The sequence below is a fragment of the Wasmannia auropunctata genome, unplaced genomic scaffold, assembly GCF_000956235.1.
Source record: "Wasmannia auropunctata unplaced genomic scaffold, wasmannia.A_1.0 LD335999.1, whole genome shotgun sequence".
Lineage (NCBI taxonomy): Eukaryota > Metazoa > Arthropoda > Insecta > Hymenoptera > Formicidae > Wasmannia > Wasmannia auropunctata.
In genome coordinates, this window is record NW_012026891.1 from 702301 (window position 1) to 721643 (window position 19343).

Below are 19343 nucleotides of genomic sequence, written 5' to 3' on the forward strand. Positions count from 1 at the left end.
GACAAATAATTTCTATCAGCTAATATCCCAAGACCGCACCTAGACATTTTCTTTCTTGGTAAAACAATTTCGTTAAGAGCTACGACAGAAGTATCAACTTATTTAATTAAATTACTTTCCCGCTACGATAAGCCCTGTATTACATAGATAAATTCTAATTGAGTCTCTAGGGTCGCTTATATTAATCGCTATATATTATATAAACGAGATACGCTGTCATATTCTTAAATGAGATAATATTATGATTAAATCGGTCACTACAAAAATAAAAGAATAAAAAAAGAAGAATAAATTTATCAGGAGTAAAAAATTTAATAAACTTTTTGTCTATTATAAAATTAATAGATTTAATTTAACTAAATTTAAACTAAAATATTTAAACTAAAATTCGGACATCTTTGATTTTTTAATTTTTTTAAATTTGGTACTTCATCTTTAATGAAAAGAATCGAGGAAGATTAATTAAACTCTGTGATTTATTTTGAAGAGATATATTTTCGCTCACTCTGTCAATGATCGATTAATTAGTCAACCTATAGAGCGTTCGTTAAGAAACGAGCAACGTAAACTTCATCAGAAAACCTGTAGCTGCGGAATACGTGCGCGACTTCTGGTACCATCTGTATATCCAATCATCCTGATCGCTCTCGTTCCATAGGGCGTACGCTACTCTCGGATCGAATCTCCCGATGCAAATTAAGTATAGTCTCCATGGTGTTACCGTATTAAATTGAATATGTTAAGCACGGCGGCAGCTGTGTATCAAAGTCCCATGGCGAAGTTACGCCATGCCGCAATATTTGGCCCTCAGGGTAGCGCTGTTTTCTTACACGAGGCGGGAAACAGTGTGATCGTATATGTTGCGCCTTATTTCTATTACGCGACGGAAAACGTAAAATATAAGGAGCCTCTGTGTAGAGCGCCCAGCAGAGTTTATAGTTTAAATAGCTCGCAGTAACGTGTAAGAAAAATTATTTGCCTCGGGGTACGTTGTGTAAGGAAAAGCTCCGCCGTGATTTATTTCTAATATCATAATCCAATTTGACGCCAGTGATGGATTAAGGGAGTCTCAGTGCTTGCTTAGAATCCAATATAACTTTATTCAGGAAATTCTTTTGGTCCTAGACTTTGACAAAATGTATATTAAGATATCCATAGAACGGTTTCTAGTCTCCGACATCCCAGGAGGTCTCGCAGCCCATTTAGCCCATGTGTGTCGAGGTGCCCGGACGTCCACACGATTTTAAAGTCATCAGATTTGAATAAAGGCGGTGGTATGTCTTGGTATAACATTTTTATCAACTCAACGGGAATGATGATGTTCTCAGCGCCGAACACATTGAGCATTCATACAGCAAACGAGCTCGCTTGTTTAACATGTTTCTTGCTTTGTTTTTTTTTTTTTTAATATGAATATATCGACTTTAATGATAACGTCAAAATTAATTTCGTAATATTTTCAAGTTACATCGAATAAAAATTCATTTGTTATAGTGCCGCCGCGTTAAATTGATTGTATTATTATGAGCATGCCTCAGCTGTGCAAGGTACAAATGCAGAGTATAATAACCCACGATATTTAACCCACCACGAGGTATCGAGCCTTGCATTCTTACACGAAGCACTAAGCGCGCGATGCTTACAAAGCTCTAGATTATAATCTGAGATTTGCATGGAAAACTTCATGATCGTGCGAAAGAAGTATGTAAATTAATACACTTTGAGAGAAAGAGATCGGCGATTACGTTCGGAAGAGGACAAAGTGCAAAAACCTGATGTAATCGAGCGCAATTAACTGGCGACTGAACTTTTTCCTTATCTATTAACGCCATGCATAATGTCTTTATTACCACATCATTTCATCTTCTCGGCTCTTGCTGTCGACTTTCACGTAGGATAATTTAATTTGGAACTTCCTGTATCAATAGAACTGAACTGATATCCATCATAAAAGAGATTCGATACTGGAGATAACAAAAAATATGTATAATAGAAATATTTAAACATTTTCTTTACTGTAAGTAAAAGCAAGGAACAAATTTTGAAAAATTTAGGCATTTTATTTTTACTTCACGAATATATATTGTTTTTGAATGTGTCTATGAATATTGAATTACTGAAATGTTAACGGTAAAGTTATGTTTGCATTATATTTTCACGTACCTAGACCACAAAATTTACGCTGAATTACATAAATACAGGCGTTATGGCCAGTGGCATAACTAGGTGAGCGTGCACACAGTGCAATCAGCGCTTAAGTGCACTCTCCCTCCTTTTAAACACATCTTTTCAAAGTGTAAGCAAGTACGGGGGTTCATTAGGAGTAAAAACGAACTAGGTCCCCAGTACATTAATAACTTCGTGGTCGGCCGCGGGCATTGAGCCGTGCGGATGCGCCTTTTCGGCGCTTTGCACAAGTTTCGATTAGTTTTTGTAAATATCCGGTGTGAAATATCGTGCTTTATGAATTCTACGTGTGTTTCAGAGTTTCATATATGTGTTTTATTGTCGGATGTTGCGAGACTGCCGAGATTTCCGCGGATGATTGTTGAGGATAGTGGCAATTATATTTGTTCATATTGAGACGAGAATTACGTTGTTAGGATCCGACTCGGATTCGCGGAGTGGCCCGGGCCCTGCAACGTGGGAGCAGCGGAGGTGAGTCCCGCCTCCGCTTCGAGCCGCCTCGGGTCGGATGTAGGGTAGGCCGCGTTTAAACGTTGAGCGCAGACTGGCGCAACTTGAACGGATAAGAATAATTAAAATTAGATTAGATTAGGTTAGGCCATATTAGCTTTAGTTTTTTACCCTGTCTGGAGTCGATTTGTGTTGTAATAAGCTCACTCATCTGTGTCGTTTTCTCTACTGTGTCGTCTTTCACTGTGTCATCCTTCATTAAGAGTCGTGGGCGATTGGTAAGGTCTAAGGAGTTTTGGAATGTCGGTTCCGAGATGTATGGGCTGTATAGCACCTTTAAATAGTAGCTCCTTCGTCTTGTTGGTCGGATCTGCCTTAAGGCAGCACTTTGTTTAATTGTAAGTTTTGTTTTATTGCGTTATACAGGATAAGTTGTTTCTAGTAAGAGTCGAGAAACTACGTTAATAACTTGTACATGAATTAATAAATGTTGTAAACCGCGAGGTTAGTTGAATAAACATGTACCTGTAAATTTCACACAGCTTCCTCCGAGGATTATTTAAAGATGATTTCGAATTAATATGTCATTTTACTACGATTATATTTACATAATTATTTTAACAACCCTAAAACATTGACACGTTTCTACGCGAGAATGTTGTACAGGTCATAGTTCATCGATTAATCGTAAGCTCGAATTTCTTTCTTAACGTCGTTACATCGTCTCGTATCGTGTAGCAATATTTATGCCAGCAAGAACTCGCAAACGTGATACAAGAATCCGATACCGGCTAATATTTCTTTCATAAATCGTGTAAATGTCAGGGAGATTTTAAACAACGCGAAAACATGGCAGATACGATCGGGTTTAAAACGAAATATGTGCCGGATACGATATTCGGGATAATAAGAGAAGGTAATAAGATACCCGCAATATGAAAAAGGAAAAATAATTTTCAGCGGCAGAAAGTTGCGAAACTGTTTTGACTGTTAGCGAGAATTATGAGATTCATACTTCTTGTAGACAATGCAGGTAAACAAATGTACGAAAAGATAAAGAAAGCTGGAAAAATGCTGGCATCGCTCTTAACGTTACTGCAATATTGTTTTAAACAAATTAATACGCGATTTAATTACTATTTACATCAAATCACGCAGCATATATTTAGCCTACATTTCTGCCAACCGCAGATTCGACAATTTTTTTTTTATCACACGCGTACGATATAAATAATATTGAATTTATTCGAAATGATCGAAATGGATGAAGCGGCCAAAATAACGTTTCGTTTACACGTAGAATTTTATTTTATCAAACTCGATGTATCAGCCAGAATTGCTAACAGTGAAGCATGATCGTATTAACAGAGGTTTAATATAACAAATCGAAAGTTAGTCACTTTAAAATGTTTAAAGAAACGTGATATGCGATCGAATAATAAATGAGGGACGGTTAAAATAATGAATGCTCGACGGTTAAAATAATTTAGGATATTTCTCGAAAAAATAAATTTGATTTGGTACTTTTTCTTCCGATATCGCTTTTATGTGAATGTATGAAATATTAGAATTACAGATGGAACGGAAAAACGCATTGGATTAAATGACACATTATTCAGCTTTATCCAACTTCCAACTACTTACGAAGCTGTTTTCATCGACAGTCATCGATAATTCGGCACGGGCAATTAATATCTCGCGATTCTCGTATTCCTCGCTAATCCGCGGAAATTAGTTGTCTATACACGGTAGCAATACAAAGCGCCGCGGACATTCGAACAAATCCGCTGCGCAGGACAAGAAAGAGGATGATGTTCGGTGACCAAAACCGCGAATAGTGAGAAGCGTAAACGGTAGTAAAATAGTAAAACATGTCATTCCGCTTTTGATGCCGACCCACTTTTCTTTTTCAACATTTCTGAAAAGTTTTTTTTTCATATTTGAACTTTTGTCATCGAGATTTTAAAATTTTACAATTTACATATAAAATTCAAGTATTTTATTTGAAATTTCCGATATATATATGAATTTTGTATGCGTGTATTTTAGTCGATTTTATTTCTGCGGGTGGGCTTTAAAATTATATTCTGTGACGATATGCGAAAGCATTAAAGTATTTACTCATGGGCGCATTATTTGAAGCGCGCGTCACGCGTCATAATTTATAACAATCTTTCTTTGTCGGAAACAGTTACAATTTTTGATACCCAGGTCCTCACTAGGGCAACTTTTGAACAAAAAATTTGGTGACAAATGCGATGACGTTTTTGCAGTTGGATAAATTCAACTGTAAACACGTCAAACGCGACAGTGCTAGAAGTCACTACCCAGGCAGAAATGATCGGTCTAAAGACCTCGATTCGACGTTTCTAAACATTGATTCTAGACATCGAATCGACGTTTATGGACCGATTATTTGTGCCTTGGTATACTTAATCTAGTTATTTCTCAAATGACGCGCCCATGGGTAGGTACCTTTAGCATCTGCCAAAGATATCACCGCGCGCTTCTACATTACGCAATGTTCTTTCCTAACGTCGATTCGATCAAAATCCGATCAGCCCCGTATTACTTTTCTTGAGCTTTTCATACCCCGTTGAATGTAAAAAGGAATTTGATGCAAAACTGCATTTTCTCTCTCCGACAATCGTAAATCGACGGAATTTGATGCTTTATAATGAATAATAAAAATGAATTGCTGACCGCTCGAGTCCTTAGCATTATTTCCCGCATACGTAATGTGTGTTTAAAAAAATATATAATGCTCAATATAATATATTTTATCACGAAATTTTTGGTATATATTTATATTAATATGGTGGAGTAAAATATGAAAAATAATGATATTCATTGCTCGTTCTAACGCTGCCTTTTATAATTTGATTATATTAATTTGTATGAAAACTAAATAAAAACCAACAATATGGTTAAATAAAATAATGCGCACTCCAAAACTTATAGAAAATGAGAATAAAATTTAAATGAAGTCGGTTATTGTTCTCATTCAAAATGTTTTGAGGTATTCTCTGCAGCATAATTTTACTCGGTTTCGCATTCATGGAGAAAATGTCGGTTACCATGATGACATTATTCTCCCTGCACACTAAACAACAATGCTACGGATCGTCATGATGGTGCGTTCCTCTCGTTTTATTTTCCGCTTTATCATGTTGCTCGAGTTTTATCATGGTTGATAGTCAGTCGATAATTGTATAGCGAAGAGGTATCTTTTAATAAACCTTCACAGAGGAAATTCAATATTGACGTCTGCATTAACCTTTGGATGCATCTCGTGCATTCGTGTTGCTTAGCGCACGCATTTCATCAGATTGTGAAAAAAATTCTGTATGCATTCGTGTCCCTGTATGCAAGGTTTTTTGAACTTGTCAAAAACTGACAGCATAAATCTACGTCTCTGTCTGTCTGTCTGTGTGTGTGTGTGTGTGTGTGTGTAATGCGAAATTGCAACTTGCGCGTTTTAACGTGGTTTAAATATATTGAAGATCTAAAAGCTAAAAAAAAAAAGAAACAAATAAAATTACATTTCGAAGTATAGTTTGGTAACGCGTCCGAAATTTACGCGTAATATAACGCGATTACGTTACATGCTAAAATTAGCGACATTCCATTCCTTTTTTTTTTACGGCCTTTATTCCACCCGTCGTCATACCAAAGAATTCTTTCTCTCGGCGAGTCTGCCATTTTCCTCGGCGAGCCTTTGTCCACGTCCCGGACAAAAGGAAAACATAATTCCTCTAACTTGCGTTATTCTTACGACCCCCTGGGCACCGGCATCAAAAAGAAACAACCAGCATTTTCTTTGTTACCTCGTCGTTCGTCGCTCGTTGTTTCTACCACGACTATTATCGTCCTTATCGTCTGTAACGGTCTGTAGATTTCAGAAATCGTGTCTGTCGTACAGATTCTTTCGCGCCGTGACTCTTGTTTTAGTCTGTTACCGTGATTATTACATTTTCAAGACTTTTCACGTGTATCACGGTGAATTAAGGAGGAAATAAATTTGATCGGAATGCTTTAGAAATCTTGTCATCGAAAAAATTGGAAGAGACATAGAATATTTGTGAAGATGTACGATAAAATATGCATGATAAATATTCATACGCGTTCGAGGAAACGTAAATGACTTAAATGCCAAGCGATAAATTTTTATTTCTTCTCGATGTTTTTATCGTTTAATGCTACTTCTCCTTCGAAGCTGTTATAATACGGATATTGATATTATCCTTTCATATCGCGTCTTCTCTATTTGTAACTCTCTCTCGTCGGTCCCCTTTTTACATCCAGCTTGTCTCTTCTTGTTGCTCTTAATCACGAAATTCGCAAAACCGCTCACGTCAGAGGGTCTCCGGAAGAGTTCTCGCAGTACTCCCAGTGCAGTAACTTTCATTTTATTTCCAACACAGTTTCTGGTTTCCTTTGAAAAGCTCAACTTACTTTCACCCTCCCCTTTATCTTTCCTTTTTCTCCGGCTGGAAATCAGCTCCGCCGCACGTACTGCTAAAGAGACGAGGAAGAAGAAGGCAGAAAATGTCAAGGGGAAGTCAAAGGGACACGCTGCAAAGTAAAGCGAAAGGAAATCGATTGAGAATAATGTATCCTCTCGATCTGAAAAGCGCAGCGTATGAGAGCGAATATTTCAACCGGTAATATTTCGCGAAATATATCTTTCTGTCTACCTTATCTATGCGCTGTCTTTCTGAAATGTCTTTTTACATTACGCTGCACGAAAGCGAGAAAAGGGACGGTCGGGCCTTCGCTCCTACTTTCATAGCACTCGCGTTGCTTCTCATTAGAAACGTCGACTTCGCCGAGAGAAGCTCGACTCAAGCTTGAAGGAGTTTAAGCGTTTTTTTTTCTTGCTCCTCTTGCCTTGCCGCTTTTATTTATCGTCTTTCCCTCTCGCGCGCACGAAGATTCTCAATTCTTCAAACAAATATACGAGGAAAGAGAAAATTGTGCCCGTAAGTAAGAAAAGACAAATGCCTCAAATCGGCCAAAGAATAATTCCGTTCTGGCAAAACATGGCGAGAAATGGATAGATTCCGCGAAAGCGTGCACGATATATTTCCTTCGAGAGGACTCTTAGTACTTATATGAGATTCCTTAGACACGAGAAAAGAGGAAAAAGACCCTCTCTCGCCGATACTACCTGTTTCACCACTTTGTTCAGTTCTCGTCCGCGGACGTACTTTTTAAAATCGTCGGCTTCTAGTTTTCATCCGCCGCAGCTATTTCGGACCGGCCTACAAATTTTTAGTGCAGTTCCCCGTTATGCCTGTAGAATTCTAAGACGCTATTTTCTCTCGTAATATCATCCTCGGTTGCACATCAAGCTTTTTCTGTACTTTTACCAAGATAGACGGTAAGAAATATCAGAAAGATGTGTAATCATAAGGAATTCTTGCCAATTACGCGAGTTCTTCCTTCTTTTGTTGATATTGGCTCGCTCGCGCTCGGGCTCGCCTACAAAATTTTCGAAATTGCTCACTTCAAAAGTTTCCGCTGTGACCCAGTAACTTCTAACGACTTTTATTTCACGTTTTAAAGTCCTCGAGCTCCTGAATCTCTTCAGAAGTTCCTTTATTCGTTCTCTTCAGAGCATCTCTCTCTCTCTCTCTCTCTCTCTCTCTCTCTCTCTCTCTCTCTCGCGTGTAGAAAATGTCCCGGAATTGGCAGAAAACAGATATAACATTCTTCCTTGTAAAATTTAAAATCGATACTTTTTAGTAAAAGTATCGAGAAGCGTTTATTTTTAAATTACCACCTTTAAAACTGCAGAAGAAATTAACTTTTTCGACGGGGTGTGTTAAGGATACACATCGATACGCGCATATCAATCTTCTCTATACATTTTCCTCTATCGTCCTTTCATCCACTCTATCGCGCACAGACGCAGAAAAATGAAACCCGTCCTTTTTATCCTTCGCTTTAAACCGTCAGACGACAGAAATTTTCAAAAATCGATCGCCGCGAGGCGTCCTTCTCGCGGGAGTCTCTGCAGTAACTTAGTCGACACTTATTTCGTTTTTTGAAGTAGTTTCCGGTTTTCTTTGAAAGGCTCCTTCATTTATCGTCTTTATACCTTCGCTCTCTCAGCTCGAGCTACACCGAATTCACCCGACTATTGCACACCTTGCCGGATAAGGATAAAAAACTCCCGGCGCCCGTGGGCGGAGGATAAAGAGACACGCGGCTACATAAAACGAGAGGAAATTGAGCGAGGATAATGCGAGCCCTCGATCCGAAAAGCAGACCGAGCGCCGATAGAAGCAGCGTCAGAATTTCCTCCAAGGAACTTCCCGAGGAACGTAATATATCATCATCGACGTAGTCTAATATTCTCGCAGTTTTCATGTATTTGCTTGACCCCTCGGAGCACTCGCGGTATATTCATAATGTCTTACTCGTACACGAGCAATAATGTAAAAATGAAAAAAGAATTACAAACGCATGTTGTTTATGTACATACTTTTCTGTGTGCGAAAAGGAACGTATGCGAATATTTGAGATAAAAATTTTTCCCCTCCTCTAAAATAGATACTACATCTAGGTCACTTTGATTCGTACCATCCTTTAAAAGGATAAATGTCAAAAGCGCGGCGGAACGTCATCTCGTTTCAGGTCCTGACCTCGGCTTCCTCTCGTCGTTTTGCAATGACTATATTTTAATTCGCTCGTGCGAAAGGAATTTTAACCGCATGGTTACTCGCGGAAATACTTCTGTTTCACTTGGTGTATAGTGCTTTCACAGTTAGTTACGTTCGCTCGAGCTCTCTGGTGTGCTTTTAGTTTTCTTTAGGAAGATTTCGCGGTATTCTTCGACTTTCGTATTCCTCGGAGAATTCTACGTATCATTCGGTATATAGCGTATAGATGAATTTAAACCTCGAGGAAAAAAAATATCTCAAGGAAATTTATTGACTCGGAAAGGTGATTTTTATTCGTATAAATATTGAAACACGAGATGAAATAGAACATTATTATCTCATATCTCGATCAAATGAAACGCTTTCAAATGTTGCGTAATAACTTTAGCATTACGCGATTTATTTTTTGCATTATTATCCGGATAAAATTTTAAACTGTCATGTACACTCGTATATTAGCGTTGACATCGTATAAATTCTGATTTAAAATACCTAGCTGATCTGAAAAATGTCAACAATATAAAAGCTAATTTCTGTCGTCTCGATTAGAATCTAAACGATTCTGTCACTCGGAGATATGCTCGGATTTATTCGTCAGTTTCCGGGAAAAGAAGGGAAGAAATGGAAGAAACACGCGCGCGATGATAAGCGAAGCGAAAGGCGATCGTTCTGTAATAACGCATTCCTTTATCCCATCCCGAAAAAGCGAGCAAACCGATCGACAGCGGACGGATCTCCCTTTCCATGGATGTGTGCGCGATATATTTCCACCCCATAATTCCATCCCCCCATCCTTCGCGTACGTGCTCGGAAATTAAAGTAACGGACGAGTCGCCGCCGAGTGCAAATTTCGCGTACGTCTGCCGGTAATGTTATTAGCGTGCGTCGCTAACACGTCGCGAAAAGTTCGTTCTTCGCGAAAGGCGAGTTAATTCGATTAAAACTCGCACCTCTAACAAAACTGCCAACACTTTTAATATGTCAGTGTTGCGCCCAACTTCCTAACTATAATCTATCGTCGAATGCTAAGAAAAGTACACACGTATTAAAAGCAAAAGTATTATTAATCTCACTAACAGTTAGAAAAATAATCGTGCGTTTTCTCGATTTTTCTCCATTTTCGCGCGTACATCGCGACTAGGTATCCGCCTTTGCGGACGTGACGTCGACAATCCGCATCGAAATGGGCGATCGCGAGATTTACATGACGATGATTTTGGCGAAGTACAGAGACGTTTAATACCGCAAGTGGGGAAAAGCGTTAATTATAAAGCGGCATACATATAATGTGCGGGAAGGCAAACGTGGGAGCGATGCACGTGAAGCGCATAGGGACAGATGTAAATAATGATATAGTATTATTTACGCTAGCGGCGCGCCACGTCGTGCAATTGTGCCGATCTAATTGCGGTTCACGCCTGAGCGTGATGCATGCCGCACGCGTGCGACACGGAAACAAGAATTCGTATGCTCGTTATCCGACTTTGATTTCCTGGCTCCTTTCGTAACGGACGGATGGGCAATATCGGGCGCTCGTGTTTTTTCCCCGGCGAAAACACGACGTCGTTCGTAATGATCAGTAACGACGTTGTGACGAAAAGATGTCCCTCCCCTTCCCGTAATAAAACGATACACGTCGCACATCAGCTCGGGCAAGTGCGTGAGTGCACCAGCCGTGAAACATAATCGAGTTATCGCGTAAAATGTAGTTCCGACTGTCGTGACCAGGCCGTAATTCCCTTTTGGAATCCGCCGAGGACGCATAACGCCGTTTCGGATGCGGCAAAAAAAAAATGGGTACACGCGAGATGCATTTTCCCGTCCGGCGATTTTCACCGCTCCCACTTTTTCATCATTTAAACACCGCGCGATAGCGATATGCAGAATGTTATCATGGCGCGGGATATAACGCATATATACGGAAGAAAATGACGGAAGGTAACAAAACAGAGTCATTCGCACCGTTGAAACGTGACATACCGCCAGTGAGTTCAATGGGGCGCTTATTCAAATGTGCCACGAAAAAATTAGTCGTTAATCCGACACTATCTCCAATAGATATCCTGCCATGAGTCTGTTTTCTCTCCGGATCTCGTCCCTTTTTTATTCAGACGAAACGCGCATGCAATCTATTTGGAGCTGCAAACGGGCCGGGAGATAAGTTTCGCCTTCTTCTATTTTTTACGTGCGTACGTCGCGCGGTCGCTTGCGCCCGCGATGGAAGTAAAGACGTGTTTTCGCGATGCTGGAAAAAGTTGGGATAGCGGGAACTGAATTTGATCGATTTTCGATTGAGGTCGGTCCGCTTGCCGCGCGACGGCAAATTAGGTCGTATGATATACGGCGGTGAATTCGCCGGCTCGCCTCGCGCGCTCCGAGAGACAATCGGACAGTAGCGTGCGAAAAACTTGAGCGTGAAACGGCGTGAGTGGCGTGACTCTTTCGGAATATCCATTCTTACGTGAGTGTCCAAAGTGTCAGGATTCTTCGATCGAATTGATGCGGGTTCGTTTCGAGTACGCATCTGTAATTTTACACTTACGTTGCCTTTAATGTATCTCCGTGATATTAACAAGCAAAATTCGTGATCCTAAATAGGATTTTCCCTCCGAAAACCGGAATGTATTATTGATTAAGCTCGTCAGTTTATGTCGTCCGTGTTTGCTGTTACACGAGCTTTATTTAAATATCTTCTCCAAGCTAAGCTCATGCATCGCTAATGTTCTTAAGTACCGTGCTATTTGCCACGTAGGATGAGTTTCAAGAAAAAGCCACGCGGGTATATGAGATTCTACGGACCCCCGAAGTGTGGGAAAAGGTAATTCTGTGTACCAACGATTTTTCATCCTGTCGTTCCTCAGCTTCCTCATTTTTCGCGGATGATATAAGAGTGATTCCACCCCCCTGGTACTCAATAAATTATGCAAATTGCAAGAACCTTCGTTGGTACCTTTGCATTTTCTACGTGTATATATACAGGCGAGTTTTCGCGCGGAAATATACTTTCTCGGAGAAAAAAGACGTAATATCCTGCCCAACCTCGAGTTTACGTTGTGCAACTGCGCTCGAGCATTACCCCCTCGATCCGTGGCTATTTCGCGTACACCGCATTCTCTCGCGTATTCGTACAAACGTGATATATCTCGCTTATTCGACACATCCGGTGGACTGTCGGAGGAAATTTTCGTTTCAATAACTGCGCGGCCGCACGAGAAACCGTTTCTCGTGCATAAAAAGAGGAGGTCGCGATAAGGAGGTTTGGAAGGCGAAGAAGAGTTTAACACTTAAGCACGAAAATGCAGACCACGATTTATATTCCGCATCGGAACCGTCTTAACGAAACAATATCGCGCTGCTCAGTAATGAGACGAAAAGGAAGAATCGCGGAAACTGGAAAGGTAGAAGAAAATATAACGACAGTATCGACGGAACTTTACCGTTTCTCTTCTTCCTGGTAGATCGACAAAGATATTCTTTAGTCTTGCTCTCCCTCAGGCATCCCAACGGAAGTTTCATCAAAAAACTTATCGTTCTGTATTCTTCCCTGTGCTCCACCTTTCTCGCGTCTTTCACCTAGAACCCCTCCGGTCGAAGTCTAACAAACTCGAACAACGGCAATCATCGGAAAATATTTACGGTATGAGGTGAAAAAGAATCCTGGTGAGACCGCGATATCGATCGGTCGACTGACTGCTTCGTAAATGTCCGTTGCGCTTTAATGAATTACCGCTATCACGTGCTTGGATGCTATTTATTATTCAAGGATTTTCAATAATTATGCAATCTTGGATCCACGTTTCGTAAAGAGGAGGAAACTGCGAGAAAAAAATGAAAAGTTTTTTCGGCCATATAAATCGACTTTTCGTCAATTACCCCTGAATCAATATTATAAAATATGATAGAAATTCCGCTACCAGAGTCCGATATGTCCCGAAGCATAAAATGATTAAATGTGACAGCAGCTATCAAACGAGTTTAAAATGTAGAACGACCCGACATTTGTGAGAGATTCTCTGATGGATATTAATATACCTTAATTATATTCTTAACATGGTCACATATATTCGCGCTTATGATCGTAAGATTCGATTACTTTGTGGAAAATGGAGTCATATAAGAGTTAACACGATTAGCGCAAAATGTTTCCACGAAGCGGAAATTGTTTAGCTAATTGTCGATTAAATCCATCACTAGAAAGTAATATATCTGCTGATATTAATTTTCTACGCGGAATATTTTTAATGGAAACTCGGCTCTTCGTTCTATTGTTAATTCTTTAATTCTGTTACATACAATTGCACCGTTCGATTTTTTTTCTAATATTAATATAACCGCGCTTAACTCCACCTGCGCGACGAGCGCGAGCGCGCACAATGATAACACACTCGTCCGCACAATCGTTTCCTCCTCCAAGCGTCGTCGTCGCGACGTTGATCGACCGTCGTCGTTCGAAGAGAGAGTACTTGGTCGCGCGCTCCTCAGGGTTCTCAAGGTCGATGACATTACGCCCCTTTTAATTGCCGACGCATGCGCGGCGTGCCCGCGCGATTTAATGCTCTGGGCGTGAGCAGTCACGCATTTCACGCGGACGAAATAGCCTCTTGAATTAAGCAGCGCGGACCCAGGGGCACCTGGAACGAGTTTACCGGGGCTCATGCATACGTTTACGCGGTCACCCCGATTCAGAATCACCGCCCCGCCGCGCCGCTGCCGCCGCTGCTGATGCCGCGGTCGTAGTCGCATCCCGCCGCTTCATCATCCATGATCCAACGAGCGCGGAATCACGGACGCGCCAAATCCCAGCCCCCATCGAATCGAGAGTCGCGCTTCTTTTCACCTTTTTTTTTCTCTCCCTTATCTAACTGGCCGAGAGTTTAATCCTTTTCGCAATTAGTGGATTACGTGTGCTCCTATAAAGCTTAATTCGCAATTTACGTGTTATACGAGAAGCGGCGTGGCAGGAGAGGCAGCTCATTAATGGAAAGATATGCATCGGTTCTTATTTGCATGATGCGCGTATACGCGCGATCCCGAGTCGATTCTCTCGGATGAGGATTCTGAGCGCCTATGGGGTATGTGTATCGCGCAAATGCGAATTAACCCTTTCGGGACTGACGGACGGAGTTATCTGCGATCTAATGCCTCCGTCTTGCGCTTTGGACGTAATATGTCGCGATGCCACACCGTCTGCCTGCCACGTTTCATACCAGACATAATGATGGCTCCGGGAGATATATTACATAAAAAGCAGATGTCAAATTATATTACTTGAAAGTGTTGAGAGAGAGAGAGAGAGAGAGAGAGAGAGAAAAGGACATCTCGTGAATATTAAATTAAGAGAGTTGAATCGCAATATTCCTGCGTGGTCTCCCTGCCGTTACACACATCGATATATGTCTCTCTTGGTTCGGTAAATACGTAATTGTATTTCGTAGGCGAACACCTCGGAACATGAAATTCCTCTTCGGGTACGCTATCGGTTTTATTACGTTGTACACCCCGGGTCTCTCTCTTTCTCTCTCCCTTTCTATGTGTATGCATCAAACGCAATCGAACGCGACCGATGCAACCAAACGCATTTCTCGCCGTTCTTATTTCCCAAAATATATGTTTGCCTCTTGTTTATGGAACGCCGATGTCTTCTATTCCCGCGGACCGTTGCGCAAACAATATTCGCGGGTTACGCCGCGCCGTCTGAATAAATCATACAGCCGCGACTAGCTAGCTAGCTCCGCCGAGCCGGCGCTGTGCACCGGAAGGAAATACACGCGTACACTACGAGCCACATGCCTCCGGCCAAATGAAGAGTTACTTTCGAAATATGGGCTTTCCGATTTGCGACGTTTACCGGGAAATTCGTCGTGCTAGGGAAAGACGAATGAACGTCCGGGCGCGCGTAGTATTCCAGTCCGTATAAAATATTTCTTCATTTCGAAATTGCACATGTATGCGCCAATTACAGAAAAACAGCCGCTGTAGCCGTTTAATACCTCGGCAAAAATATTACAACTCGAAACGTTAATTCTTTCTCTAACACGTATACGTTCTCTCTGATGTATTAATTTGCCGCGCTTTTAGCAGTAGATCTCATCTTACCCGTGCCCTTGTTATAGTTACGTATATGCATAATTTCTTGGGAAATTTGATCCTCCCCGTGGTAGATAAGTAAGCATGTATATTAACAACATTGACAAATATCGCGTCTCCTATATGCGTCCCGCGTTATACTATACGCTTCGGAATTCATTAACTTTAACAAGCGTCGGACGAGGTTACATTTGAGAGAATAACCCTCTCCCGGGCGCGCTCGCGCGCGCGCGCGTTCCGTGCCGGCCGCGATTCGGGTCTTGGTTAATGCAGTAATATTGTAGCCATCGGCTTCTCTTTGTAATCTTAATTGGTTCTTGGCTATCGAACATCTTGATTGCAAGCACATGTTCTTGCTCAGCGCTGCCGGGGCTACGCGACTCGAATACAGCTAACGAAGGAACGTTCGTTATGCCAACAGAACAATTTATCCTGAAGCTTAGTATCACCGGTGCTCGCCGGTGCACACTTGTGCGTTTTAACTATCCATTATTAATAATGTATTTGTACAATTGTTAGTCCTCAAATACATGCCGTGCCGTTTGCGCGAAATCATTAACAATCTCTCTTTAGTTTTATTACAAGTTCTATTGGCGCTGACTGACTATCTGATTTTTAAATTGGCAAAATATGATTTTGATTAAAATAAATAAATAAACTAAATATCATGTTAACTTTAACTGTGAAAATACAGTGAACATGTAAATATGTTATAGATATTAAGATAAATAAATTGAACGCAATATTAAATTTAACTGAAAATGCAGTGACACGCAGTTATATTTTAAATAGGAAATAGGAAATTGCTTTTTTCAAATTGTGAAACGTAAAAGAAATAAACGTATAAATGTGGAAATATCTAATAATTGGAAGATTCATCCTTGACGAATAGAGATTTACAAAGATGTATGAATGAGAAAAAAAAAGTTTTATACATTTCCACAAAATCGGCTTATTAAAATCAAAATTAATTAATAATTTTCGGCTGATGCATGACCTCAAATCGCCGATGGACTAAATCTTCGTAATGCGATTATGCTGAGGTAAAATAGAAACTGTCACAAATAATTTTGGTAAATTCGCGTTAAAATCATTATTGCGTAATTTCCTCGTTATCAAGATCTGTAACATACGAGAGTTCAGTTGAATTATTTCGCTGTTATATTTAAATCCTAATAGAATATAAATAATGGACATATTCTGAAATTTTTTTGAAAAAAACTTTTGTTCGAATGATATTTTCTCGATATCTCAATATGTTATAACATTTTTATTTGGATATCAATTTTTAATTTTAAAATTAATTTTGAAAGGAATTCAAATTCAATTCTGAAAATTTATCTATTTTTAACGATAGAGCATTATGTCGATCTTAATCTTCTAATTTTCATATCATTCTTGAAACAATTGGTAACTTAATACAGATATGAATTTCTGAGTGAAACCACTCTGACGAAAATGATAAAGTAACCGATGCACGATCTATCTTCGGATCTATTCTTCTTTCGGTGTAGCGGATGAAAAGGAGTATCGAGAAAAATTCGCGAGCTTAATACTTAAAGCCTTGCCTTACCCCGTCTCTCGCTGTGAATGCAATTGTTGCGCGAACGTGATCATCGGGGACGCCGGGTATCGCCGGTAACCCGTATCAAAATTAACAGCCGGTGATGATGGTAATATTGCACGCTCTTTGTAACATAATTGGCAATTCGCTACCGCGGATCTTGATTAAGGTGAGCTATTCCCGTTACTACTTGAATAGACTCTCAATCCAATCGAGTTTCCACAAATTGCAGCCCATTGTTAGATTGCATCGGATGAAACTCAACAAATACGCCGCGGAAAGTTACCTAGATTTCGATTTTGCCTGCAGTTGTTACATCGATTTGGCGTAACAGCAACTTTGACAACGCCACTAAATGTACATGCCATATTCGCCGATGATACAACCGACTTGTTTTCAGTGCAGTGGCATAACGGGCGAGCGCGGTGAGACAACAACTTTACGTCCAATACCTTCCATTGAGGAAATTGATGTTTAGAAAACAGAAAATTTATGAGCTCTTGAAGTAACGTACATTTTTTTTAACAATGCGATAAGTAATGGCGAGTGGGTACTAATAGAACAGTGGGATTAAATAACGCCTTACTTACGGGAAATACTGTGTTTTCGCAGGAAAAACGCCACTATTTAACATTACTCTCAATGATTTTCGCGATACGCGCGGAGCTAGCTAGTGGTGCGAGCTTTTCAGGTGCGCGCGCGGCGTCGTTCGTATTTCTCGAGTTTTCCCCGAGATTGGATCGTTAAAACTTGGAAAAATGAGAACTTATACTCCACCTGCGACCCCCATTGGGCAACAAGAAATTTAAAATGACAGCGTTTCAAGTTTGTGAATTCATATTAATAAACACGTTATGGCAAGGTTTGAAAGAATCCGAGTTTTTTTTTTTTTTAAAGCCCAGCCAGTGAGTTTTTTGGGGGGGCCGATCTTGTCAAACCCTGCGTTATGGGAAAAGACGTATTTTCGTATATCTATGATATCACGTGTACAAAAATGTTTCTTATTACAATCAGACGACAGTCTCATATTTATTTTTATGATATTTTTGGCATCCTCTACCGTAACTTTATCAACATCTTCAGACCCCGGGCGTGGCACATAAACCACGCGCGAGAAAGAGCGATTTTACGACGCCCGTCCTTAAAGGGTTAAAGCGATAAAAATGCAAACTCAGGAGGAGGATCTACGTTGAAATAGCGAAATAAAGGAAAATGATCTAAAGAGGATACTTTCTTTCTTATACGCTTTACACGAACCCGAATGCATTAGTCATTCCTTTATCGCGGTCATGCCTAAAGATTCCATTAGACTCCCGATTATATTATTAGTTCTCGAGAGGATTCGATCGGAAAGTCAGATATGGAAAATTACCGGTCACGGCTATCGCGGCAAAACGCTTGAGCGAATGATACATGGTCGACGGGGGTTATTCTCGGCTCATTCTCCACATTCTCCGCATTTATATATTTGGCTTTGAAACTCCATCGCGGTGCGATCGATCGGGTGCTTTTACTCGTGTTACGTCAAGTATGTCAAAAACGCAGCGAACCCGAAGTTCGAATTACCGAATTAGAATTATCAGGTCTGTGCGTCCACCAAACTTTGTCGAGAGAGCGCGCATAAACCCCTCAGCCCATCCGTTCCTCCTTCTCCCCCCCCCCCTGCCTACCCCTCCCCGCTGCGTTCGTAAGCGCCTTTGCTCCTATTGTTGATCGGATGCATATGGATGCAGTTTCATCTATTTCGCCGTCTATCTATTTTATTCGATTAAGCAGCAAAGAGCCGGAGGTGTTTTGCTCACGAGCGAAAACTTCGATAGGCTTGATATGCATCGATGTTGGTGAATTTGATCAGTTTTGTACGCTTCCCCTTTCTCCCTCCGCGCTCCTCTCCTTTCTCCGTGTGCCTCCGTCCCGTCTATGTATATATCCACGATATCCGATACCGATAATCCCGCGCCAAGCAATACCCGGTCGGTTAGTCAAATCACGATCGTGCATACGATCGATGCAGAATCGGCGTTTCGCTAATAAGAGAATATGCAGATGAGAGAGATATTAATTCTACGGCGGTTTTTTTTTCGGCAAAAGTCGATATCTGTTAGAATTAAGGATTTTGTATCTGGAAAATTGAAAGTCTTTCTTGCATCCGAAAAAACAACAATAATATACGTTATCAAGTGCGATACAGCGAAATTTGAAATTGCAGCTATCTTTTTTGTTAAAAAACATATTTTTATTGTTACTTTGAAAACAAATTAAAATGGCAATAATTTATCTTCAGATTCTTTCGCAGCTGCTAAATTTAATAATTGCTCGCGAAAGAAAAACTAACAAGATATAATTGCATCACAAAAATTACCTCCAGTTAACATTAATTTTATTAT

The 19343-nt window shown here is 40.4% G+C and overlaps 1 protein-coding gene across 1 annotated transcript in view; it reads right to left on the reverse strand.

The window, feature by feature from the left end:
- The window catches only part of LOC105453488 (irregular chiasm C-roughest protein-like), a 128612-nt gene that overhangs the window by 88889 nt on the left and 20380 nt on the right, over positions 1-19343 (reverse strand). The gene's annotated exons all lie outside the window — the stretch shown is intronic.